Below are 21,331 nucleotides of genomic sequence, written 5' to 3' on the forward strand. Positions count from 1 at the left end.
TCTTTCTTAAATATCAAGATTTTCACATAAGAAAATCCTAATGCAGTCTCATTGGACTTTCAAAACCGGCGCTGTAGCTTAGTGGCCAAAGTGCCTGTCTCGTAAACAGGAGAACCTGGGTTCAAATCCCAGCAGTACCTCTGAGTTGTTTCTGACTCAGTAGTTGTGTGGAAACACCATGATTCCGGGAAGTAAACAATCAAATAGTTTACATGACAGTTGATGTACAGATTATATGCTCTTCTGGGACATGTCTTAATTAAATCTTATTGAGAAGTACTACAGTAGCCTGCATTTCTTTACCAATAAGTCTAATATAATTTTCTACAAGCTCTACATATTTGCTTAGCAAAAACGTTTATCCAGTTCGTTTCTTCATTTACATCAGGCGCTGTGGCTTAGTTGGTCAAAGTGCCTGTCTAATAAACAGGACCTCCTGGGTTCAATTCCCAGCAGTGCCTTTGTGTTTATTAAAATACAACAGATAGCTAAGGGAAAGCAGAATAAGCTCGGTGCCTAAACAGACATATGTCGACGGTGCTAAATAAAGCACAGGTAAATGACAAGTCTGCTACATAAAATGACAAAAATTCATTGAGAAGTACTACACTAATTCCTATAGCCAGAATATCAAGATAAATTACTCTTTCTCAAATATCAAGATTTTCGCATAAGAAAAGCCTGATGCAATCTCATTGGTCTTTCAAAACAGGCGCTGTAGCTTAGTGGTCAAAGCGCCTGTCTTGTAAACAGGAGATCCTGGGTTCAAATCCCAGCAGTGCCTCTGAGTTGATTCTGACTCAGTAGTTGTGTGGAAACATAATGATTCCGGGAAGTAATCAATCAAATAGTTTACATGACAGTTGATGAGTAGATGATATGCTCTTCTGCGACATGTCTTAACTAAATCTTATTGAGAAGTACTACAGTAGCTTGAATTGCTTTAGCAATAAGACTAATATAATTTTCTACAACCTCTAGATATTTGCTTAGCAAAAAAGTTTATCCAGTTCTTTTCTTCATTTACATCAGGCGCTGTGGCTTAGTTGGTCAAAATGCCTGTCTAGTAAACAGGAGATCCTGGGTTCAAATCCCAGCAGTGCCTCTGAATTGTGTTTGATGCAATAGTTGATTGGAAATGCAATGATTCCGGGAAGTAAACAATCAAAAAGTTTACATGACAGTTGAAGTACAGATGATATGCTCTTATGGGACATGTCCTAATTCAATCTTATTGAGAAGTACTACAGTAGCCTGCATTGCTTTACCAATGAGACTAATAGATTTCCTCACCAATCGCCCACAGGCTGTCAGGTTTGGTGACAAGCGGTCATCCACTCTGATGCTCAGCACTGGTTCCCCTCAGGGCTGTGTGCTAAGCCCCCTGCTGTTCACCATCTACACCCATGACTGCATTCCTATTCATCACTCTAATAAGATTATTAAGTTTGCAGATGACACCACTCTTGTAGGTCTTATCCATAACAACGATGACGCAGCATACAGAGATGAGGTTTGCCATTTATCAGAATGGTGTGATGATCATAACCTCTCTCTTAACATCAAGAAGACCAAGGAGATGGTTATTGACTTCCGAAGGAGTAAGGATGCCCCCCGCCCTCTCTGCATTAAAGGAGCTGAGGTGGAGAGAGTTCCCTCCTTTAAGTTTCTCGGGATTTACATCTCTGAGGATCTGTCATGGACAATCAATACCACTGCCTTGGTCAAAAAAGCACAACAGCGGCTGCACTTCTTGAGAGTCCTGAAGTGGAATAGGCTGCAGACCAACCTCTTGGTGTCTTTTTATCGAGCAGTCATTGAGAGCATGATGACTTACGCTATCCCTGTGTGGTACGCGGGGTGAACAGTAGCTGATAAAAATAGATACCAGAGGGTCATTAGAGCAGCGGAAAAGGTGATTGGATGCACCCTTCCCTCCTTGGACACTATCGCCCTGCAGAGGTGTCTCACTAGAGCAAGGACCATCTCCAGGGACATTTACCACCCAAACCACTACCTTTTTGCCATGCTGCCATCTGGGAAAAGGTTCAGATCCCTCAGCTGCAGGACCGACAGACTGAGGAAGAGTTTCTTTCCCTGGGCTATTAGAACCCTGAATGGACAGAAAAATCAACCCTATTGATATTATTTATTGTATTTTGTAATGTTTTTGTTTTTTTATTGCATGGTGCATATTGTACTTGTTTTAACTATTTTTCTTAGTATTTTTAGCGGATGCCTAATGTGGAGCTCTAGGAAATTTCGTTGAATGTGCAATCATTTAATGACAATAAAGGATATCTAATCTAATCTAATCTAATCTAATATAATTTTCTACAAGCTTTAGATATTTGCTTAGCAAAAACGTTTATCCAGTTCTTTTCTTCATTTACAGCAGGTCCTGTGGCTTAGTTGGTCAAAGTGCCTGTCTAGTAAACAGGAGATCCTGGGTTCAAATCCCAGCAGTGCCTTTGTGTTTATTAAAATACAACAGATAGCTGAGGGAAAGCAGAATAGGCTCGGTGCCTAGACAGTCATAATTCGACGCTGCTGAATAAAGCACAGGTAAACGACAAGTCTGCTACATAAAATGACAAAAATTCATTGAGAAGTACTACACTAATTCCTATAGCCAGAATATCAAGATAAATTACTCTTTCTCAAATATCAAGATTTTAGCATAAGAAAAGCCTGATGCAGTCTCATTGGTTTTTCAAAATAGGCGCTGTAGCTTAGTGGTCAAAGCGCCTGTCTTGTAAACAGGAGATCCTGGGTTCAAATCCCAGCAGTGCCTCTGAGTTGTTTCTGACTCAGTAGTTGTGTGGAAACACAATGATTCCGGGAAGTAATCAATCAAATAGTTTACATGACAGTTGATGAATAGATGATATGCTCTTCTGCGACATGTCTTAACTAAATCTTATTGAGAAGTACTACAGTAGCTTGAATTGCTTTAGCAATAAGACTAATATAATTTTCTACAACCTCTAGATATTTGCTTAGCAAAAACGTTTATCCATTTCTTTTCTTCAATTACATCAGGCGCTGTGGCTTAGTTGGTCAAAATGCCTGTCTAGTAAACAGGAGATCCTGGGTTCAAATCCCAGCAGTGCCTCTGAGTTGTGTTTGATGCAATAGTTGTTTGGAAATGCAATGATTCCGGGAAGTAAACAATCAAAAAGTTTACATGACAGTTGATGTACAGATGATATGCTCTAATGGGACATGTCCTAATTCAATCTTATTGAGAAGTACTACAGTAGCCTGCATTGCTTTACCAATAAGACTAATATAATTTTCTACAAGCTTTAGATATTTGCTCAGCAAAAACGTTTATCCAGTTCTTTTCTTCATTTACAGCAGGCGCTGTGCCTTAGTTGGTCAAAGTGCTTGTCTAGTAAACAGGAGATCCTGAGTTCAAATCCCAGCAGTGCCTTTGTGTTTAATAAAATACAACAGATAGCTGAGGGAAAGCAGAATAAGCTCGGTGTCTAGACAGTCATAGTTCGACGCTGCTAAAATAAGCACAGGTAAACGACAAGTCTGCATCATAAAATGACAAAAATTCATTAAGAAGTACTACATTAATTCCAATAGCTAGAATTTCAAGATAAATTACTCTTTCTCAAATATCAAGATTTTCGCATAAGAAAAGCCTAATGCAGTCTCATTGGTTTTTCAAAGCAGGCGCTGTAGCTTAGTGGCCAAAGCCCCTGTCTCGTAAACAGGAGATCCTGGGTTCAAATCCCAGCAGTGCCTCTGAGTTGTTTCTGACTCACTAGTTGTGTGGAAACACAATGATTCCGGGATGTAAACAATCAAATAGTTTACATGACAGTTGTTGTACCGATTATATGCTCTTCTGGGACATGTCTTAATAAAATCTTATTGAGAAGTACTACAGTAGCCTGCATTTCTTTACCAATAAGTCTAATATAATTTTCTACAAGCTCTACATATTTGCTTAGCAAAAACGTTTATCCAGTTCGTTTCTTCATTTACAGCAGGCGCTGTGGCTTAGTTGTTCAAAGTGCCTGTCTAATAAACAGAACCTCCTGGGTTCAATTCCCAGCAGTGCCTTTGTGTTTATTAAAATACAACAGATAGCTAAGGGAAAGCAGAATAAGCTCGGTGCGTAAACAGACATATGTCGACGGTGCTAAATAAAGCACAGGTAAATGACAAGTCTGCTACATAAAATGACAAAAATTCATTGAGAAGTACTACACTAATTCCTATAACTAGAATATCAAGATAAATTACTCTTTCTCAAATATCAAGATTTTAGCATAAGAAAAGCCTGATGCAGTCTCATTGGTTTTTCAAAATAGGCGCTGTAGCTTAGTGGTCAAAGCGCCTGTCTTGTAAACAGGAGATCCTGGGTTCAAATCCCAGCAGTGCCTCTGAGTTGTTTCTGACTCAGTAGTTGTGTGGAAACACAATGATTCCGGGAAGTAATCAATCAAATAGTTTACATGACAGTTGATGAATAGATGATATGCTCTTCTGCGACATGTCTTAACTAAATCTTATTGAGAAGTACTACAGTAGCTTGAATTGCTTTAGCAATAAGACTAATATAATTTTCTACAACCTCTAGATATTTGCTTAGCAAAAACGTTTATCCATTTCTTTTCTTCAATTACATCAGGCGCTGTGGCTTAGTTGGTCAAAATGCCTGTCTAGTAAACAGGAGATCCTGGGTTCAAATCCCAGCAGTGCCTCTGAGTTGTGTTTGATGCAATAGTTGTTTGGAAATGCAATGATTCCGGGAAGTAAACAATCAAAAAGTTTACATGACAGTTGATGTACAGATGATATGCTCTAATGGGACATGTCCTAATTCAATCTTATTGAGAAGTACTACAGTAGCCTGCATTGCTTTACCAATAAGACTAATATAATTTTCTACAAGCTTTAGATATTTGCTCAGCAAAAACGTTTATCCAGTTCTTTTCTTCATTTACAGCAGGCGCTGTGCCTTAGTTGGTCAAAGTGCTTGTCTAGTAAACAGGAGATCCTGAGTTCAAATCCCAGCAGTGCCTTTGTGTTTAATAAAATACAACAGATAGCTGAGGGAAAGCAGAATAAGCTCGGTGTCTAGACAGTCATAGTTCGACGCTGCTAAAATAAGCACAGGTAAACGACAAGTCTGCATCATAAAATGACAAAAATTCATTAAGAAGTACTACATTAATTCCAATAGCTAGAATTTCAAGATAAATTACTCTTTCTCAAATATCAAGATTTTCGCATAAGAAAAGCCTAATGCAGTCTCATTGGTTTTTCAAAGCAGGCGCTGTAGCTTAGTGGCCAAAGCCCCTGTCTCGTAAACAGGAGATCCTGGGTTCAAATCCCAGCAGTGCCTCTGAGTTGTTTCTGACTCACTAGTTGTGTGGAAACACAATGATTCCGGGATGTAAACAATCAAATAGTTTACATGACAGTTGTTGTACCGATTATATGCTCTTCTGGGACATGTCTTAATAAAATCTTATTGAGAAGTACTACAGTAGCCTGCATTTCTTTACCAATAAGTCTAATATAATTTTCTACAAGCTCTACATATTTGCTTAGCAAAAACGTTTATCCAGTTCGTTTCTTCATTTACAGCAGGCGCTGTGGCTTAGTTGTTCAAAGTGCCTGTCTAATAAACAGAACCTCCTGGGTTCAATTCCCAGCAGTGCCTTTGTGTTTATTAAAATACAACAGATAGCTAAGGGAAAGCAGAATAAGCTCGGTGCGTAAACAGACATATGTCGACGGTGCTAAATAAAGCACAGGTAAATGACAAGTCTGCTACATAAAATGACAAAAATTCATTGAGAAGTACTACACTAATTCCTATAACTAGAATATCAAGATAAATTACTCTTTCTCAAATATCAAGATTTTCGCATAAGAAAAGCCTGATGCAGTCTCATTGGTCTTTCAAAACAGGCGCTGTAGCTTAGTGGTCAAAGTGCCTGTCTTGTAAACAGGAGATCCTGGGTTCAAATCCCAGCAGTGCCTCTGAGTTGTTTCTGACTCAGTAGTTGTGTGGAAACATAATGATTCCGGAAAGTAATCAATCAAATAGTTTACATGACAGTTGATGAGTAGATGATATGCTCTTCTGCGACATGTCTTAACTAAATCTTATTGAGAAATACTACAGTAGCTTGAAATGCTTTAGCAATAAGACTAATATAATTTTCTACAACCTCTAGATATTTGCTTAGCAAAAAAGTTTATCCAGTTCTTTTCTTCATTTACATCAGGCGCTGTGGCTTAGTTGGTCAAAATGCCTGTCTAGTAAACAGGAGATCCTGGGTTCAAATCCCAGCAGTGCCTCTGAGTTGTGTTTGATGCAATAGTTGTTTGGAAATGCAATGATTCCGGGAAGTAAACAATCAAAAAGTTTACATGACAGTTGATGTACAGATGATATGCTCTTATGGGGCATGTCCTAATTCAATCTTATTGAGAAGTACTACAGTAGCCTGCATTGCTTTACCAATAAGACTAATATAATTTTCTACAAGCTTTAGATATTTGCTTAGCAAAAACGTTTATCCAGTTCTTTTCTTCATTGACAGCAGGTGCTGTGGCTTAGTTGGTCAAAGTGCCTGTCTAGTAAACAGGAGATCCTGGGTTCAAATCCCAGCAGTGCCTTTGTGTTTAATAAAATACAACAGATAGCTGAGGGAAAGCAGAATAAGCTCAGTGTCTAGACAGTCATAGTTCGACGCTGCTAAAATAAGCACAGGTAAATTTAAGTCTGCATCATGAAATGACAAAAATTCATTGAGATGTACTACATTAATTCCAATAGCTAGAATTTCAAGATAAATTACTCTTTCTCAAATATCAAGATTTTCGCATAAGAAAAAACTAATGCAGTCTCATTGGTCTTTCAAAGCAGGCGCTGTAGCTTAGTGGCCAAAGCCCCTGTCTCGTAAACAGGAGATCCTGGGTTTAAATCCCAGCAGTGCCTCTGAGTTGTTTCTGACTCAGTAGTTGTGTGGAAACATAATGATTCCGGGAAGTAATCAGTCAAATAGTTTACATGACAGTTGATGAGTAGATGATATGCTCTTCTGCGACATGTCTTAACTAAATCTTATTGAGAAGTACTACAGTAGCTTGAATTGCTTTAGCAATAAGACTAATATAATTTTCTACAACCTCTAGATATTTGCTTAGCAAAAAAGTTTATCCAGTTCTTTTCTTCATTTACATCTGGCGCTGTGGCTTAGTTGGTCAAAATGCCTGTCTAGTAAACAATAGATCCTGGGTTCAAATCCCAGCAGTGCCTCTGAATTGTGTTTGATGCAATAGTTGATTGGAAATGCAATGATTCCGGGAAGTAAACAATCAAAAAGTTTACATGACAGTTGATGTACAGATGATATGCTCTTATGGGACATGTCCTAATTCAATCTTATTGAGAAGTACTACAGTAGCCTGCATTGCTTTACCAATGAGACTAATATAATTTTCTACAAGCTTTAGATATTTGCTTAGCAAAAACGTTTATCCAGTTCTTTTCTTCATTTACAGCAGGTGCTGTGGCTTAGTTGGTCAAAGTGTCTGTCTAGTAAACAGGAGATCCTGGGTTCAAATCCCAGCAGTGCCTTTGTGTTTATTAAAATACAACAGATAGCTGAGGGAAAGCAGAATAGGCTCGGTGCCTAGACAGTCATAATTCGACGCTGCTGAATAAAGCACAGGTAAACGACAAGTCTGCTACATAAAATGACAAAAATTCATTGAGTAGTACTACATTAATTCCTATAGCTAGAATATCAAGATAAATTAGTCTTTCTCAAATATCAAGATTTTCGCATAAGAAAAGCCTAATGCAGTCTCATTGGTCTTTCAAAACAGGCGCTGTAGCTTAGTGGCCAAAGCGCCTGTCTCGTAAACAGGAGATCATGGGTTCAAATCCCAGCAGTGCCTCTGAGTTGTTTCTGACTCAGTAGTTGTGTGGAAACACAATGATTCCGGGAAGTAATCAATCAAATAGTTTACATGACAGTTGATGAATAGATGATATGCTCTTCTGCGACATGTCTTAACTAAATCTTTTTGAGAAGTACTACAGTAGCTTGAATTGCTTTAGCAATAAGACTAATATAATTTTCTACAACCTCTAGATATTTGCTTAGCAAAAACGTTTATCCAGTTCTTTTCTTCATTTACATCAGGCGCTGTGGCTTAGTTGGTCAAAATGCCTGTCTAGTAAACAGGAGATCCTGGGTTCAAATCCCAGCAGTGCCTCTGAGTTGTGTTTGATGCAATAGTTGTTTGGAAATGCAATGATTCCGGGAAGTAAACAATCAAAAAGTTTACATGACAGTTGATGTACAGATGATATGCTCTTATGGGACATGTCCTAATTCAATCTTATTGAGAAGTACTACAGTAGCCTGCATTGCTTTACCAATAAGACTAATATAATTTTCTACAAGCTTTAGATATTTGCTTAGCAAAAACGTTTATCCATTTCTTTTCTTCATTTACAGCAGGCGCTGTGCCTTAGTTGGTCAAAGTGCTTGTCTAGTAAACAGGAGATCCTGAGTTCAAATCCCAGCAGTGCCTTTGTGTTTAATAAAATACAACAGATAGCTGAGGGAAAGCAGAATAAGCTCGGTGTCTAGACAGTCATAGTTCGACGCTGCTAAAATAAGCACAGGTAAACGACAAGTCTGCATCATAAAATGACAAAAATTCATTAAGAAGTACTACATTAATTCCAATAGCTAGAATTTCAAGATAAATTACTCCTTCTCAAATATCAAGATTTTCGCATAAGAAAAGCCTAATGCAGTCTCATCGGTTTTTCAAAGCAGGCGCTGTAGCTTAGTGGCCAAAGCCCCTGTCTCGTAAACAGGAGATCCTGGGTTCAAATCCCAGCAGTGCCTCTGAGTTGTTTCTGACTCACTAGTTGTGTGGAAACACAATGATTCCGGGAAGTAAACAATCAAATAGTTTACATGACAGTTGATGTACCGATTATATGCTCTTCTGGGACATGTCTTAATAAAATCTTATTGAGAAGTACTACAGTAGCCTGCATTTCTTTACCAATAAGTCTAATATAATTTTCTACAAGCTCTACATATTTGCTTAGCAAAAACGTTTATCCAGTTCGTTTCTTCATTTACAGCAGACACTGTGGCTTAGTTGGTCAAAGTGCCTGTCTAATAAACAGGACCTCCTGGGTTCAATTCCCAGCAGTGCCTTTGTGTTTATTAAAATACAACAGATAGCTAAGGGAAAGCAGAATAAGCTCGGTGCGTAAACAGACATATGTCGACGGTGCTAAATAAAGCACAGGTAAATGACAAGTCTGCTACATAAAATGACAAAAATTCATTGAGAAGTACTACACTAATTCCTATAACTAGAATATCAAGATAAATTACTCTTTCTCAAATATCAAGATTTTCGCATAAGAAAAGCCTGATGCAGTCTCATTGGTCTTTCAAAACAGGCGCTGTAGCTTAGTGGTCAAAGTGCCTGTCTTGTAAACAGGAGATCCTGGGTTCAAATCCCAGCAGTGCCTCTGAGTTGTTTCTGACTCAGTAGTTGTGTGGAAACATAATGATTCCGGGAAGTAATCAATCAAATAGTTTACATGACAGTTGATGAGTAGATGATATGCTCTTCTGCGACATGTCTTAACTAAATCTTATTGAGAAATACTACAGTAGCTTGAATTGCTTTAGCAATAAGACTAATATAATTTTCTACAACCTCTAGATATTTGCTTAGCAAAAAAGTTTATCCAGTTCTTTTCTTCATTTACATCAGGCGCTGTGGCTTAGTTGGTCAAAATGCCTGTCTAGTAAACAGGAGATCCTGGGTTCAAATCCCAGCAGTGCCTCTGAGTTGTGTTTGATGCAATAGTTGTTTGGAAATGCAATGATTCCGGGAAGTAAACAATCAAAAAGTTTACATGACAGTTGATGTACAGATGATATGCTCTTATGGGGCATGTCCTAATTCAATCTTATTGAGAAGTACTACAGTAGCCTGCATTGCTTTACCAATAAGACTAATATAATTTTCTACAAGCTTTAGATATTATCTTAGCAAAAACGTTTATCCAGTTCTTTTTTTCATTTACAGCAGGTGCTGTGGCTTAGTTGGTCAAAGTGCCTGTCTAGTAAACAGGAGATCCTGTGTTCAAATCCCAGCAGTGCCTTTGTGTTTAATAAAATACAACAGATAGCTGAGGGGAAGCAGAATAAGCTCAGTGTCTAGACAGTCATAGTTCGACGCTGCTAAAATAAGCACAGGTAAATTTAAGTCTGCATCATTAAATGACAAAAATTCATTGAGATGTACTACATTAATTCCAATAGCTAGAATTTCAAGATAAATTACTCTTTCTCAAATATCAAGATTTTCGCATAAGAAAAGCCTAATGCAGTCTCATTGGTCTTTCAAAGCAGGCGCTGTAGCTTAGTGGCCAAAGCCCCTGTCTCGTAAACAGGAGATCCTGGGTTCAAATCCCAGCAGTGCCTCTGAGTTGTTTCTGACTCAGTAGTTGTGTGGAAACATAATGATTCCGGGAAGTAATCAGTCAAATAGTTTACCTGACAGTTGATGAGTAGATGATATGCTCTTCTGCGACATGTCTTAACTAAATCTTATTGAGAAGTACTACAGTAGCTTGAATTGCTTTAGCAATAAGACTAATATAATTTTCTACAACCTCTAGATATTTGCTTAGCAAAAAAGTTTATCCAGTTCTTTTCTTCATTTACATCTGGCGCTGTGGCTTAGTTGGTCAAAATGCCTGTCTAGTAAACAGGAGATCCTGGGTTCAAATCCCAGCAGTGCCTCTGAATTGTGTTTGATGCAATAGTTGATTGGAAATGCAATGATTCCGGGAAGTAAACAATCAAAAAGTTTACATGACAGTTGATGTACAGATGATATGCTCTTATGGGACATGTCCTAATTCAATCTTATTGAGAAGTACTACAGTAGCCTGCATTGCTTTACCAATGAGACTAATATAATTTTCTACAAGCTTTAGATATTTGCTTAGCAAAAACGTTTATCCAGTTCTTTTCTTCATTTACAGCAGGTGCTGTGGCTTAGTTGGTCAAAGTGCCTGTCTAGTAAACAGGAGATCCTGGGTTCAAATCCCAGCAGTGCCTTTGTGTTTATTAAAATACAACAGATAGCTGAGGGAAAGCAGAATAGGCTCGGTGCCTAGACAGTCATAATTCGACGCTGCTGAATAAAGCACAGGTAAACGACAAGTCTGCTACATAAAATGACAAAAATTCATTGAGTAGTACTACATTAATTCCTATAGCTAGAATATCAAGATAAATTAGTCTTTCTCAAATATCAAGATTTTCGCATAAGAAAAGCCTAATGCAGTCTCATTGGTCTTTCAAAACAGGCGCTGTAGCTTAGTGGCCAAAGTGCCTGTCTCGTAAACAGGAGATCATGGGTTCAAATCCCAGCAGTGCCTCTGAGTTGTTTCTGACTCAGTAGTTGTGTGGAAACACAACGATTCCGGGAAGTAATCAATCAAATAGTTTACATGACAGTTGATGGACAGATGATATGCTCTTCTGGGACATGTCTTAACTAAATCTTATTGAGAAGTACTACAGTAGCTTGAATTACTTTAGCAATAAGACTAATATAATTTTCTACAAGCTCTACATATTTGCTTAGCAAAAACGTTTATCCAGTTCTTTTCTTCAATTACATCAGGCGCTGTGGCTTAGTTGGTCAAAGTGCCTGTCTAGTAAACAGGAGATCCTGGGTTCAAATCCCAGCAGTGCCTCTGAGTTGTGTTTGACGCTATAGTTGTTTGGAAACACAATGATTCCGGGCAGTAAACAATCAAATAGTTTACATGACAGTTGATGGACAGATGATATGCTCTTCTGGGACATGTCTTAACTAAATCTTATTGAGAAGTACTACAGTAGCTTGAATTACTTTAGCAATAAGACTAATATAATTTTCTACAAGCTCTACATATTTGCTTAGCAAAAACGTTTATCCAGTTCTTTTCTTCAATTACATCAGGCGCTGTGGCTTAGTTGGTCAAAGTGCCTGTCTAGTAAACAGGAGATCCTGGGTTCAAATCCCAGCAGTGCCTCTGAGTTGTGTTTGACGCAATAGTTGTTTGGAAACACAATGATTCCGGGAAGTAAACATTCAAATAGTTTACATGACAGTTGATGGACAGATGATATGCTCTTCTGGGACATGTCTTAACTAAATCTTATTGAGAAGTACTACAGTAGCTAGAATTACTTTAGCAATAAGACTAATATAATTTTCTACAAGCTCTAGATATTTGCTTAGCAAAAACGTTTATCCAGTTCTTTTCTTCATTTACATCAGGCGCTGTGGCTTAGTTGGTCAAAGTGCCTGTCTAGTAAACAGGAGATCCTGGGTTCAAATCCCAGCAGTGCCTCTGAGTTGTGTTTGATGCAATAGTTGTTTGGAAACGCAATGATTCCGGGAAGTAAACAGTCAAATAGTTTACATGACAGTTGATGTACAGATGATATGCTCTTATGGGACATGTCCTGATTCAATCTTATTGAGAAGTACTACAGTAGCCTGCATTGCTTTACCAATAAGACTAATATAATATTCTACAAGCTCTAGATATTTGCTTAGCAAAAACGTTTATCCAGTTCTTTTCTTCTTTACAGCAGGCGCTGTGGCTTAGTTAGTCAAAGTGCCTGTCTAGTAAACAGGAGATCCTGGTTTCAAATCCCAGCAGTGCCTTTGGGTTTATTAAAATACAACAGATAGCTGAGGGAAAGCAAGCTAGAGGAAAGCAGAATAAGCTCTGTGCCTAGACAGGCATATTTCGACTGTGCAAAATAAAGAACAGGTAAACAACATGTCTGCTACATGTAATGACAAAAATTGATTGAGAAGTACTACATTATTTTCTATAGCTAGAATATCAAGATTAATTACTCTTTCTCAAATATCAAGACTTTCGCATAAGAAACGCCTAATGCAGTCCCACATGTCTTTCAAAACAGGCGCTGTAGCTTAGTGGCCAAAGCGCCTGTCTTGTAAACAGGAGATCCTGGGTTCAAATCCCAGCAGTGCCTCTGAGTTGATCAAAATACACCAGATAGCTAAGGGAAAGCAGAATAAGCTCGGTGCCTAGACAGGCATGTTTCGAGGGTGCTAAATAAAGCACAGGTAAACGACATGTCTGTTACATGTAATGACAAAAATTGATTGAGAAGTACTACATTAATTTCTATAGCTAGAATATCAAGATTAATTACTCTTTCTCAAATGTCAAGAATTTCGCATAATAAAAGCCTAATGCAGTCCCATATGTTTATCAACAAAGGCGCTGTGGCTTAGTTGGTCAAAGTGCCTGTCTAGTAAACAGGAGATCCTGGGTTCAATTCCCAGCAGTGCCTCTGAGTTGTTTCTGACTCAGTAGTTGTGTGGAAACACAATGATTCTGGGAAGTAAACAATCAAATAGTTTACATGACAGTTGATGTACAGATTATATGCTCATCTGGGACATATCTTAATTAAATCTTATTGAGAAGTACTACAGTAGCCTACATTGCTTTACCAATAAGTCTAATATAATTTTCTACAAGCTCTAGATATTTGCTTAGCAAAAACTTTTATCCAGTTCTTTTCTTCATTTACATCAGGCGCTGTGGCTTAGTTGGTCAAAGTGCCTGTCTAGTAAACAGGAGATCCTGGGTTAAAATCCCAGCAGTGCCTTTGTGTTAATTAAAATACAACAGATAGCTGAGGGAAAGCAGAATAAGCTCGGTGCCTAGACAGTCATAGTTCGACGCAGCTAAATAAAAGCACAGGTAAACGACAAGTCTGCTTCATAAAATGACAAAAATTCATTGAGAAGTACTACATTAATTCCTATAGCTAGAATATCAAGATAAATTACTCTTTCTTAAATATCAAGATTTTAGCATAAGAAAAGCCTGATGCAGTCTCATTGGTCTTTCAAAACAGGCGCTGTAGCTTAGTGGTCAAAGCGCCTGTCTTGTAAACAGGAGATCCTGGGTTCAAATCCCAGCAGTGCCTCTGAGTTGTTTCTGACTCAGTAGTTGTGTGGAAACACAATGAATCTGGGAACTTATCAATCAAATAGTTTACATGACAGTTGATGTACAGATGATATGCTCTTCTGGGACATGTCTTAACTAATTCTTATTGAGAAGTACTACAGTAGCTTGAATTGCTTTAGCAATAAGACTAATATAATTTTCTTCAAGCTCTAGATATTTGCTTAGCAAAAACGTTTATCCAGTTCTTTTCTTCATTTACATCAGGCGCTGTGGCTTAGTTGGTCAAAGTGCCTGTCTAGTAAACAGGAGATCCTGGTTTCAAATCCCAGCAGTGCCTTTGGGTTTATTAAAATACAACAGATAGCTGAGGGAAAGCAAGCTAGAGGAAAGCAGAATAAGCTCTGTGCCTAGACAGGCATATTTCGACTGTGCAAAATAAAGAACAGGTAAACAACATGTCTGCTACATGTAATGACAAAAATTGATTGAGAAGTACTACATTATTTTCTATAGCTAGAATATCAAGATTAATTACTCTTTCTCAAATATCAAGACTTTCGCATAAGAAACGCCTAATGCAGTCCCACATGTCTTTCAAAACAGGCGCTGTAGCTTAGTGGCCAAAGCGCCTGTCTTGTAAACAGGAGATCCTGGGTTCAAATCCCAGCAGTGCCTCTGAGTTGATCAAAATACACCAGATAGCTAAGGGAAAGCAGAATAAGCTCGGTGCCTAGACAGGCATGTTTCGAGGGTGCTAAATAAAGCACAGGTAAACGACATGTCTGTTACATGTAATGACAAAAATTGATTGAGAAGTACTACATTAATTTCTATAGCTAGAATATCAAGATTAATTACTCTTTCTCAAATGTCAAGAATTTCGCATAATAAAAGCCTAATGCAGTCCCATATGTTTATCAACAAAGGCGCTGTGGCTTAGTTGGTCAAAGTGCCTGTCTAGTAAACAGGAGATCCTGGGTTCAATTCCCAGCAGTGCCTCTGAGTTGTTTCTGACTCAGTAGTTGTGTGGAAACACAATGATTCTGGGAAGTAAACAATCAAATAGTTTACATGACAGTTGATGTACAGATTATATGCTCATCTGGGACATATCTTAATTAAATCTTATTGAGAAGTACTACAGTAGCCTACATTGCTTTACCAATAAGTCTAATATAATTTTCTACAAGCTCTAGATATTTGCTTAGCAAAAACTTTTATCCAGTTCTTTTCTTCATTTACATCAGGCGCTGTGGCTTAGTTGGTCAAAGTGCCTGTCTAGTAAACAGGAGATCCTGGGTTAAAATCCCAGCAGTGCCTTTGTGTTAATTAAAATACAACAGATAGCTGAGGGAAAGCAGAATAAGCTCGGTGCCTAGACAGTCATAGTTCGACGCAGCTAAATAAAAGCACAGGTAAACGACAAGTCTGCTTCATAAAATGACAAAAATTCATTGAGAAGTACTACATTAATTCCTATAGCTAGAATATCAAGATAAATTACTCTTTCTTAAATATCAAGATTTTAGCATAAGAAAAGCCTGATGCAGTCTCATTGGTCTTTCAAAACAGGCGCTGTAGCTTAGTGGTCAAAGCGCCTGTCTTGTAAACAGGAGATCCTGGGTTCAAATCCCAGCAGTGCCTCTGAGTTGTTTCTGACTCAGTAGTTGTGTGGAAACACAATGAATCTGGGAACTTATCAATCAAATAGTTTACATGACAGTTGATGTACAGATGATATGCTCTTCTGGGACATGTCTTAACTAATTCTTATTGAGAAGTACTACAGTAGCTTGAATTGCTTTAGCAATAAGACTAATATAATTTTCTTCAAGCTCTAGATATTTGCTTAGCAAAAACGTTTATCCAGTTCTTTTCTTCATTTACATCAGGCGCTGTGGCTTAGTTGGTCAAAGTGCCTGTCTAGTAAACAGGAGATCCTGGGTTCAAATCCCAGCAGTGCCTCTGAGTTGTGTTTGACGCAATAGTTGTGTGGAATCACAATGATTCCGGGAATTAAACAAGCAAATAGTTTACATGACATTTGATGTACAGATGATATGCTCTTCTGGGACATGTCTTAACTAAATCTTATTGAGAAGTACTACAGTAGCTTGCATTGCTTTACCAATAAGACTAATATATTTTTCTACAAGCTCTAGATATTTGCTTAGCAAAAACGTTTATCCAGTTCTTTTCTTCATTTACATCATGCGCTGTGGCTTAGTTGTTCAAAGTGCCTGTCTAGTAAACAGCAGATCCTGGGTTCAAATCCCAGCAGTGCCTTTGTGTTTATTACAATATAACTGATAGCTAGAGGAAAGCAGAATAAGCTCGGTGCCTAGACAGGCATATTTCGACGGTGATAAATAAAGCACAGGTAAACGACATGTCTGCTACATGTAACGACAAAAATTTATTGAGAAGTATTACATTATTTTCTATAGCTAGAATATCAAGATAAATTACTCTTTCTCAAATATCAAGATTTTAGCATAAGAAAAGCCTAATGCAGTCCCAAATGTCTTTCAAAACAGGCGCTGTAGCTTAGTGGCCAAAGCGCCTGTCTCGTAAATAGGAGATCCTGGGTTCAAATCCCAGCAGTGCCTCTGAGTTGTTTCTGACTCAGTAGTTGTGTGGAAACATAATGATTCCGGGAAGTAAACATTCTAATAGTTTACATGACAGTTGATATACAGATGTAATTCTCTTCTGGGACATGTCTTAACTAAATCTTATTGAGAAGTACTACAGTAGCTTGAATTGCTTTAGCAAAAAGACTAATATAATTTTCTACAAGCTCTAGATATTTGCTTAGCAAAAACGTTTATCCAGTTCTTTTCTTCATTTACATCAGGCGCTGTGGCTTAGTTGGTCAAAATGCCTGTCTAGTAAACAGGAGATCCTGGGTTCAAATCCCAGCAGTGCCTCTGAGTTGATCAAAATACACCAGATAGCTAAGGGAAAGCAGAATAAGCTCGGTGCCTAGACAGGCATGTTTCGAGGGTGCTAAATAAAGCACAGGTAAACGACATGTCTGTTACATGTAATGACAAAAATTGATTGAGAAGTACTACATTAATTTCTATAGCTAGAATATCAAGATTAATTACTCTTTCTCAAATGTCAAGAATTTCGCATAAGAAAAGCCTAATGCAGTCCCATATGTTTATCAACAAAGGCGCTGTGGCTTAGTTGGTCAAAGTGCCTGTCTAGTAAACAGGAGATCCTGGGTTCAATTCCCAGCAGTGCCTCTGAGTTGTTTCTGACTCAGTAGTTGTGTGGAAACACAATGATTCCGGGAAGTAAACAATCAAATAGTTTTCATGACAGTTGATGTACAGATTATATGCTCATCTGGGACATATCTTAATTAAATCTTATTGAGAAGTACTACAGTAGCCTACATTGCTTTACCAATAAGTCTAATATAATTTTCTACAAGCTCTAGATATTTGCTTAGCAAAAACTTTTATCCAGTTCTTTTCTTCATTTACATCAGGCGCTGTGGCTTAGTTGGTCAAAGTGCCTGTCTAGTAAACATGAGATCCTGGGTTCAAATCCCAGCAGTACCTCTGAGTTGTGTTTGATGCAATAGTTGTTTGGAAACACAATGATTCCGGGAAGTAAACATTCAAATAGTTTACATGACAGTTGATGGACAGATGATATGCTCTTCTGGGACATGTCTTAACTAAATCTTATTGAGAAGTACTACAGTAGCTAGAATTACTTTAGCAATAAGACTAATATAATTTTCTACAAGCTCTAGATATTTGCTTAGCAAAAACGTTTATCCAGTTCTTTTCTTCATTTACATCAGGCGCTGTGGCTTAGTTGGTCAAAGTGCCTGTCTAGTAAACAGGAGATCCTGGGTTCAAATCCCAGCAGTGCCTCTGAGTTGTGTTTGATGCAATAGTTGTTTGGAAACGCAATGATTCCGGGAAGTAAACAGTCAAATAGTTTACATGACAGTTGATGTACAGATGATATGCTCTTATGGGACATGTCCTGATTCAATCTTATTGAGAAGTACTACAGTAGCCTGCATTGCTTTACCAATAAGACTAATATAATATTCTACAAGCTCTAGATATTTGCTTAGCAAAAACGTTTATCCAGTTCTTTTCTTCTTTACAGCAGGCGCTGTGGCTTAGTTAGTCAAAGTGCCTGTCTAGTAAACAGGAGATCCTGGTTTCAAATCCCAGCAGTGCCTTTGGGTTTATTAAAATACAACAGATAGCTGAGGGAAAGCAAGCTAGAGGAAAGCAGAATAAGCTCTGTGCCTAGACAGGCATATTTCGACTGTGCAAAATAAAGAACAGGTAAACAACATGTCTGCTACATGTAATGACAAAAATTGATTGAGAAGTACTACATTATTTTCTATAGCTAGAATATCAAGATTAATTACTCTTTCTCAAATATCAAGACTTTCGCATAAGAAACGCCTAATGCAGTCCCACATGTCTTTCAAAACAGGCGCTGTAGCTTAGTGGCCAAAGCGCCTGTCTTGTAAACAGGAGATCCTGGGTTCAAATCCCAGCAGTGCCTCTGAGTTGATCAAAATACACCAGATAGCTAAGGGAAAGCAGAATAAGCTCGGTGCCTAGACAGGCATGTTTCGAGGGTGCTAAATAAAGCACAGGTAAACGACATGTCTGTTACATGTAATGACAAAAATTGATTGAGAAGTACTACATTAATTTCTATAGCTAGAATATCAAGATTAATTACTCTTTCTCAAATGTCAAGAATTTCGCATAATAAAAGCCTAATGCAGTCCCATATGTTTATCAACAAAGGCGCTGTGGCTTAGTTGGTCAAAGTGCCTGTCTAGTAAACAGGAGATCCTGGGTTCAATTCCCAGCAGTGCCTCTGAGTTGTTTCTGACTCAGTAGTTGTGTGGAAACACAATGATTCTGGGAAGTAAACAATCAAATAGTTTACATGACAGTTGATGTACAGATTATATGCTCATCTGGGACATATCTTAATTAAATCTTATTGAGAAGTACTACAGTAGCCTACATTGCTTTACCAATAAGTCTAATATAATTTTCTACAAGCTCTAGATATTTGCTTAGCAAAAACTTTTATCCAGTTCTTTTCTTCATTTACATCAGGCGCTGTGGCTTAGTTGGTCAAAGTGCCTGTCTAGTAAACAGGAGATCCTGGGTTAAAATCCCAGCAGTGCCTTTGTGTTAATTAAAATACAACAGATAGCTGAGGGAAAGCAGAATAAGCTCGGTGCCTAGACAGTCATAGTTCGACGCAGCTAAATAAAAGCACAGGTAAACGACAAGTCTGCTTCATAAAATGACAAAAATTCATTGAGAAGTACTACATTAATTCCTATAGCTAGAATATCAAGATAAATTACTCTTTCTTAAATATCAAGATTTTAGCATAAGAAAAGCCTGATGCAGTCTCATTGGTCTTTCAAAACAGGCGCTGTAGCTTAGTGGTCAAAGCGCCTGTCTTGTAAACAGGAGATCCTGGGTTCAAATCCCAGCAGTGCCTCTGAGTTGTTTCTGACTCAGTAGTTGTGTGGAAACACAATGAATCTGGGAACTTATCAATCAAATAGTTTACATGACAGTTGATGTACAGATGATATGCTCTTCTGGGACATGTCTTAACTAATTCTTATTGAGAAGTACTACAGTAGCTTGAATTGCTTTAGCAATAAGACTAATATAATTTTCTTCAAGCTCTAGATATTTGCTTAGCAAAAACGTTTATCCAGTTCTTTTCTTCATTTACATCAGGCGCTGTGGCTTAGTTGGTCAAAGTGCCTGTCTAGTAAACAGGAGATCCTGGTTTCAAATCCCAGCAGTGCCTTTGGGTTTATTAAAATACAACAGATAGCTGAGGGAAAGCAAGCTAGAGGAAAGCAGAATAAGCTCTGTGCCTAGACAGGCATATTTCGACTGTGCAAAATAAAGAACAGGTAAACAACATGTCTGCTACATGTAATGACAAAAATTGATTGAGAAGTACTACATTATTTTCTATAGCTAGAATATCAAGATTAATTACTCTTTCTCAAATATCAAGACTTTCGCATAAGAAACGCCTAATGCAGTCCCACATGTCTTTCAAAACAGGCGCTGTAGCTTAGTGGCCAAAGCGCCTGTCTTGTAAACAGGAGATCCTGGGTTCAAATCCCAGCAGTGCCTCTGAGTTGATCAAAATACACCAGATAGCTAAGGGAAAGCAGAATAAGCTCGGTGCCTAGACAGGCATGTTTCGAGGGTGCTAAATAAAGCACAGGTAAACGACATGTCTGTTACATGTAATGACAAAAATTGATTGAGAAGTACTACATTAATTTCTATAGCTAGAATATCAAGATTAATTACTCTTTCTCAAATGTCAAGAATTTCGCATAATAAAAGCCTAATGCAGTCCCATATGTTTATCAACAAAGGCGCTGTGGCTTAGTTGGTCAAAGTGCCTGTCTAGTAAACAGGAGATCCTGGGTTCAATTCCCAGCAGTGCCTCTGAGTTGTTTCTGACTCAGTAGTTGTGTGGAAACACAATGATTCTGGGAAGTAAACAATCAAATAGTTTACATGACAGTTGATGTACAGATTATATGCTCATCTGGGACATATCTTAATTAAATCTTATTGAGAAGTACTACAGTAGCCTACATTGCTTTACCAATAAGTCTAATATAATTTTCTACAAGCTCTAGATATTTGCTTAGCAAAAACTTTTATCCAGTTCTTTTCTTCATTTACATCAGGCGCTGTGGCTTAGTTGGTCAAAGTGCCTGTCTAGTAAACAGGAGATCCTGGGTTAAAATCCCAGCAGTGCCTTTGTGTTAATTAAAATACAACAGATAGCTGAGGGAAAGCAGAATAAGCTCGGTGCCTAGACAGTCATAGTTCGACGCAGCTAAATAAAAGCACAGGTAAACGACAAGTCTGCTTCATAAAATGACAAAAATTCATTGAGAAGTACTACATTAATTCCTATAGCTAGAATATCAAGATAAATTACTCTTTCTTAAATATCAAGATTTTAGCATAAGAAAAGCCTGATGCAGTCTCATTGGTCTTTCAAAACAGGCGCTGTAGCTTAGTGGTCAAAGCGCCTGTCTTGTAAACAGGAGATCCTGGGTTCAAATCCCAGCAGTGCCTCTGAGTTGTTTCTGACTCAGTAGTTGTGTGGAAACACAATGAATCTGGGAACTTATCAATCAAATAGTTTACATGACAGTTGATGTACAGATGATATGCTCTTCTGGGACATGTCTTAACTAATTCT

At 38.0% G+C, this 21,331-nt stretch overlaps 40 non-coding genes across 40 annotated transcripts; all 40 read left to right on the forward strand.

Moving 5' to 3' along the window:
- The first annotated feature begins 67 nt into the window (after positions 1–67).
- trnat-cgu (transfer RNA threonine (anticodon CGU)) lies at positions 68–140 on the forward strand. Its single transcript has one exon. It is a non-coding gene; the product is annotated as a tRNA-Thr (tRNA).
- A 571-nt stretch (positions 141–711) lies between these two features.
- trnat-ugu (transfer RNA threonine (anticodon UGU)) lies at positions 712–784 on the forward strand. Its single transcript has one exon. It is a non-coding gene; the product is annotated as a tRNA-Thr (tRNA).
- A 1,937-nt stretch (positions 785–2,721) lies between these two features.
- Positions 2,722–2,794, forward strand: trnat-ugu (transfer RNA threonine (anticodon UGU)). The gene has a single exon. It is a non-coding gene; the product is annotated as a tRNA-Thr (tRNA).
- An 892-nt stretch (positions 2,795–3,686) lies between these two features.
- Positions 3,687–3,759, forward strand: trnat-cgu (transfer RNA threonine (anticodon CGU)). Its single transcript has one exon. It is a non-coding gene; the product is annotated as a tRNA-Thr (tRNA).
- Positions 3,760–4,330: 571 nt separating this feature from the next.
- Positions 4,331–4,403, forward strand: trnat-ugu (transfer RNA threonine (anticodon UGU)). The gene has a single exon. It is a non-coding gene; the product is annotated as a tRNA-Thr (tRNA).
- An 892-nt stretch (positions 4,404–5,295) lies between these two features.
- Positions 5,296–5,368, forward strand: trnat-cgu (transfer RNA threonine (anticodon CGU)). Its single transcript has one exon. It is a non-coding gene; the product is annotated as a tRNA-Thr (tRNA).
- A 571-nt stretch (positions 5,369–5,939) lies between these two features.
- On the forward strand, positions 5,940–6,012 carry trnat-ugu (transfer RNA threonine (anticodon UGU)). Its single transcript has one exon. It is a non-coding gene; the product is annotated as a tRNA-Thr (tRNA).
- A 568-nt stretch (positions 6,013–6,580) lies between these two features.
- On the forward strand, positions 6,581–6,654 carry trnat-agu (transfer RNA threonine (anticodon AGU)). The gene has a single exon. It is a non-coding gene; the product is annotated as a tRNA-Thr (tRNA).
- Positions 6,655–6,903: 249 nt separating this feature from the next.
- trnat-cgu (transfer RNA threonine (anticodon CGU)) lies at positions 6,904–6,976 on the forward strand. The gene has a single exon. It is a non-coding gene; the product is annotated as a tRNA-Thr (tRNA).
- Positions 6,977–7,544: 568 nt separating this feature from the next.
- On the forward strand, positions 7,545–7,618 carry trnat-agu (transfer RNA threonine (anticodon AGU)). Its single transcript has one exon. It is a non-coding gene; the product is annotated as a tRNA-Thr (tRNA).
- Positions 7,619–7,868: 250 nt separating this feature from the next.
- Positions 7,869–7,941, forward strand: trnat-cgu (transfer RNA threonine (anticodon CGU)). The gene has a single exon. It is a non-coding gene; the product is annotated as a tRNA-Thr (tRNA).
- An 892-nt stretch (positions 7,942–8,833) lies between these two features.
- Positions 8,834–8,906, forward strand: trnat-cgu (transfer RNA threonine (anticodon CGU)). Its single transcript has one exon. It is a non-coding gene; the product is annotated as a tRNA-Thr (tRNA).
- Positions 8,907–9,477: 571 nt separating this feature from the next.
- On the forward strand, positions 9,478–9,550 carry trnat-ugu (transfer RNA threonine (anticodon UGU)). Its single transcript has one exon. It is a non-coding gene; the product is annotated as a tRNA-Thr (tRNA).
- Positions 9,551–10,441: 891 nt separating this feature from the next.
- trnat-cgu (transfer RNA threonine (anticodon CGU)) lies at positions 10,442–10,514 on the forward strand. The gene has a single exon. It is a non-coding gene; the product is annotated as a tRNA-Thr (tRNA).
- A 568-nt stretch (positions 10,515–11,082) lies between these two features.
- Positions 11,083–11,156, forward strand: trnat-agu (transfer RNA threonine (anticodon AGU)). The gene has a single exon. It is a non-coding gene; the product is annotated as a tRNA-Thr (tRNA).
- A 250-nt stretch (positions 11,157–11,406) lies between these two features.
- On the forward strand, positions 11,407–11,479 carry trnat-cgu (transfer RNA threonine (anticodon CGU)). Its single transcript has one exon. It is a non-coding gene; the product is annotated as a tRNA-Thr (tRNA).
- Positions 11,480–11,726: 247 nt separating this feature from the next.
- Positions 11,727–11,800, forward strand: trnat-agu (transfer RNA threonine (anticodon AGU)). Its single transcript has one exon. It is a non-coding gene; the product is annotated as a tRNA-Thr (tRNA).
- Positions 11,801–12,047: 247 nt separating this feature from the next.
- Positions 12,048–12,121, forward strand: trnat-agu (transfer RNA threonine (anticodon AGU)). The gene has a single exon. It is a non-coding gene; the product is annotated as a tRNA-Thr (tRNA).
- A 247-nt stretch (positions 12,122–12,368) lies between these two features.
- Positions 12,369–12,442, forward strand: trnat-agu (transfer RNA threonine (anticodon AGU)). Its single transcript has one exon. It is a non-coding gene; the product is annotated as a tRNA-Thr (tRNA).
- Positions 12,443–13,027: 585 nt separating this feature from the next.
- Positions 13,028–13,100, forward strand: trnat-ugu (transfer RNA threonine (anticodon UGU)). Its single transcript has one exon. It is a non-coding gene; the product is annotated as a tRNA-Thr (tRNA).
- A 250-nt stretch (positions 13,101–13,350) lies between these two features.
- On the forward strand, positions 13,351–13,424 carry trnat-agu (transfer RNA threonine (anticodon AGU)). The gene has a single exon. It is a non-coding gene; the product is annotated as a tRNA-Thr (tRNA).
- A 247-nt stretch (positions 13,425–13,671) lies between these two features.
- On the forward strand, positions 13,672–13,745 carry trnat-agu (transfer RNA threonine (anticodon AGU)). Its single transcript has one exon. It is a non-coding gene; the product is annotated as a tRNA-Thr (tRNA).
- Positions 13,746–13,996: 251 nt separating this feature from the next.
- On the forward strand, positions 13,997–14,069 carry trnat-ugu (transfer RNA threonine (anticodon UGU)). Its single transcript has one exon. It is a non-coding gene; the product is annotated as a tRNA-Thr (tRNA).
- A 586-nt stretch (positions 14,070–14,655) lies between these two features.
- trnat-ugu (transfer RNA threonine (anticodon UGU)) lies at positions 14,656–14,728 on the forward strand. The gene has a single exon. It is a non-coding gene; the product is annotated as a tRNA-Thr (tRNA).
- Positions 14,729–14,978: 250 nt separating this feature from the next.
- Positions 14,979–15,052, forward strand: trnat-agu (transfer RNA threonine (anticodon AGU)). Its single transcript has one exon. It is a non-coding gene; the product is annotated as a tRNA-Thr (tRNA).
- Positions 15,053–15,299: 247 nt separating this feature from the next.
- trnat-agu (transfer RNA threonine (anticodon AGU)) lies at positions 15,300–15,373 on the forward strand. The gene has a single exon. It is a non-coding gene; the product is annotated as a tRNA-Thr (tRNA).
- A 251-nt stretch (positions 15,374–15,624) lies between these two features.
- Positions 15,625–15,697, forward strand: trnat-ugu (transfer RNA threonine (anticodon UGU)). Its single transcript has one exon. It is a non-coding gene; the product is annotated as a tRNA-Thr (tRNA).
- Positions 15,698–15,944: 247 nt separating this feature from the next.
- trnat-agu (transfer RNA threonine (anticodon AGU)) lies at positions 15,945–16,018 on the forward strand. Its single transcript has one exon. It is a non-coding gene; the product is annotated as a tRNA-Thr (tRNA).
- Positions 16,019–16,589: 571 nt separating this feature from the next.
- On the forward strand, positions 16,590–16,662 carry trnat-cgu (transfer RNA threonine (anticodon CGU)). Its single transcript has one exon. It is a non-coding gene; the product is annotated as a tRNA-Thr (tRNA).
- Positions 16,663–16,909: 247 nt separating this feature from the next.
- On the forward strand, positions 16,910–16,983 carry trnat-agu (transfer RNA threonine (anticodon AGU)). The gene has a single exon. It is a non-coding gene; the product is annotated as a tRNA-Thr (tRNA).
- A 250-nt stretch (positions 16,984–17,233) lies between these two features.
- trnat-agu (transfer RNA threonine (anticodon AGU)) lies at positions 17,234–17,307 on the forward strand. The gene has a single exon. It is a non-coding gene; the product is annotated as a tRNA-Thr (tRNA).
- Positions 17,308–17,875: 568 nt separating this feature from the next.
- On the forward strand, positions 17,876–17,949 carry trnat-agu (transfer RNA threonine (anticodon AGU)). The gene has a single exon. It is a non-coding gene; the product is annotated as a tRNA-Thr (tRNA).
- Positions 17,950–18,534: 585 nt separating this feature from the next.
- trnat-ugu (transfer RNA threonine (anticodon UGU)) lies at positions 18,535–18,607 on the forward strand. Its single transcript has one exon. It is a non-coding gene; the product is annotated as a tRNA-Thr (tRNA).
- Positions 18,608–18,857: 250 nt separating this feature from the next.
- Positions 18,858–18,931, forward strand: trnat-agu (transfer RNA threonine (anticodon AGU)). Its single transcript has one exon. It is a non-coding gene; the product is annotated as a tRNA-Thr (tRNA).
- A 247-nt stretch (positions 18,932–19,178) lies between these two features.
- trnat-agu (transfer RNA threonine (anticodon AGU)) lies at positions 19,179–19,252 on the forward strand. The gene has a single exon. It is a non-coding gene; the product is annotated as a tRNA-Thr (tRNA).
- A 251-nt stretch (positions 19,253–19,503) lies between these two features.
- On the forward strand, positions 19,504–19,576 carry trnat-ugu (transfer RNA threonine (anticodon UGU)). Its single transcript has one exon. It is a non-coding gene; the product is annotated as a tRNA-Thr (tRNA).
- Positions 19,577–20,162: 586 nt separating this feature from the next.
- On the forward strand, positions 20,163–20,235 carry trnat-ugu (transfer RNA threonine (anticodon UGU)). The gene has a single exon. It is a non-coding gene; the product is annotated as a tRNA-Thr (tRNA).
- Positions 20,236–20,485: 250 nt separating this feature from the next.
- Positions 20,486–20,559, forward strand: trnat-agu (transfer RNA threonine (anticodon AGU)). Its single transcript has one exon. It is a non-coding gene; the product is annotated as a tRNA-Thr (tRNA).
- Positions 20,560–20,806: 247 nt separating this feature from the next.
- On the forward strand, positions 20,807–20,880 carry trnat-agu (transfer RNA threonine (anticodon AGU)). Its single transcript has one exon. It is a non-coding gene; the product is annotated as a tRNA-Thr (tRNA).
- A 251-nt stretch (positions 20,881–21,131) lies between these two features.
- trnat-ugu (transfer RNA threonine (anticodon UGU)) lies at positions 21,132–21,204 on the forward strand. The gene has a single exon. It is a non-coding gene; the product is annotated as a tRNA-Thr (tRNA).
- The last annotated feature ends 127 nt before the right edge of the window (positions 21,205–21,331 follow it).

Source organism: Nothobranchius furzeri, chromosome 10 (assembly GCF_043380555.1).
Source record: "Nothobranchius furzeri strain GRZ-AD chromosome 10, NfurGRZ-RIMD1, whole genome shotgun sequence".
NCBI lineage: Eukaryota > Metazoa > Chordata > Actinopteri > Cyprinodontiformes > Nothobranchiidae > Nothobranchius > Nothobranchius furzeri.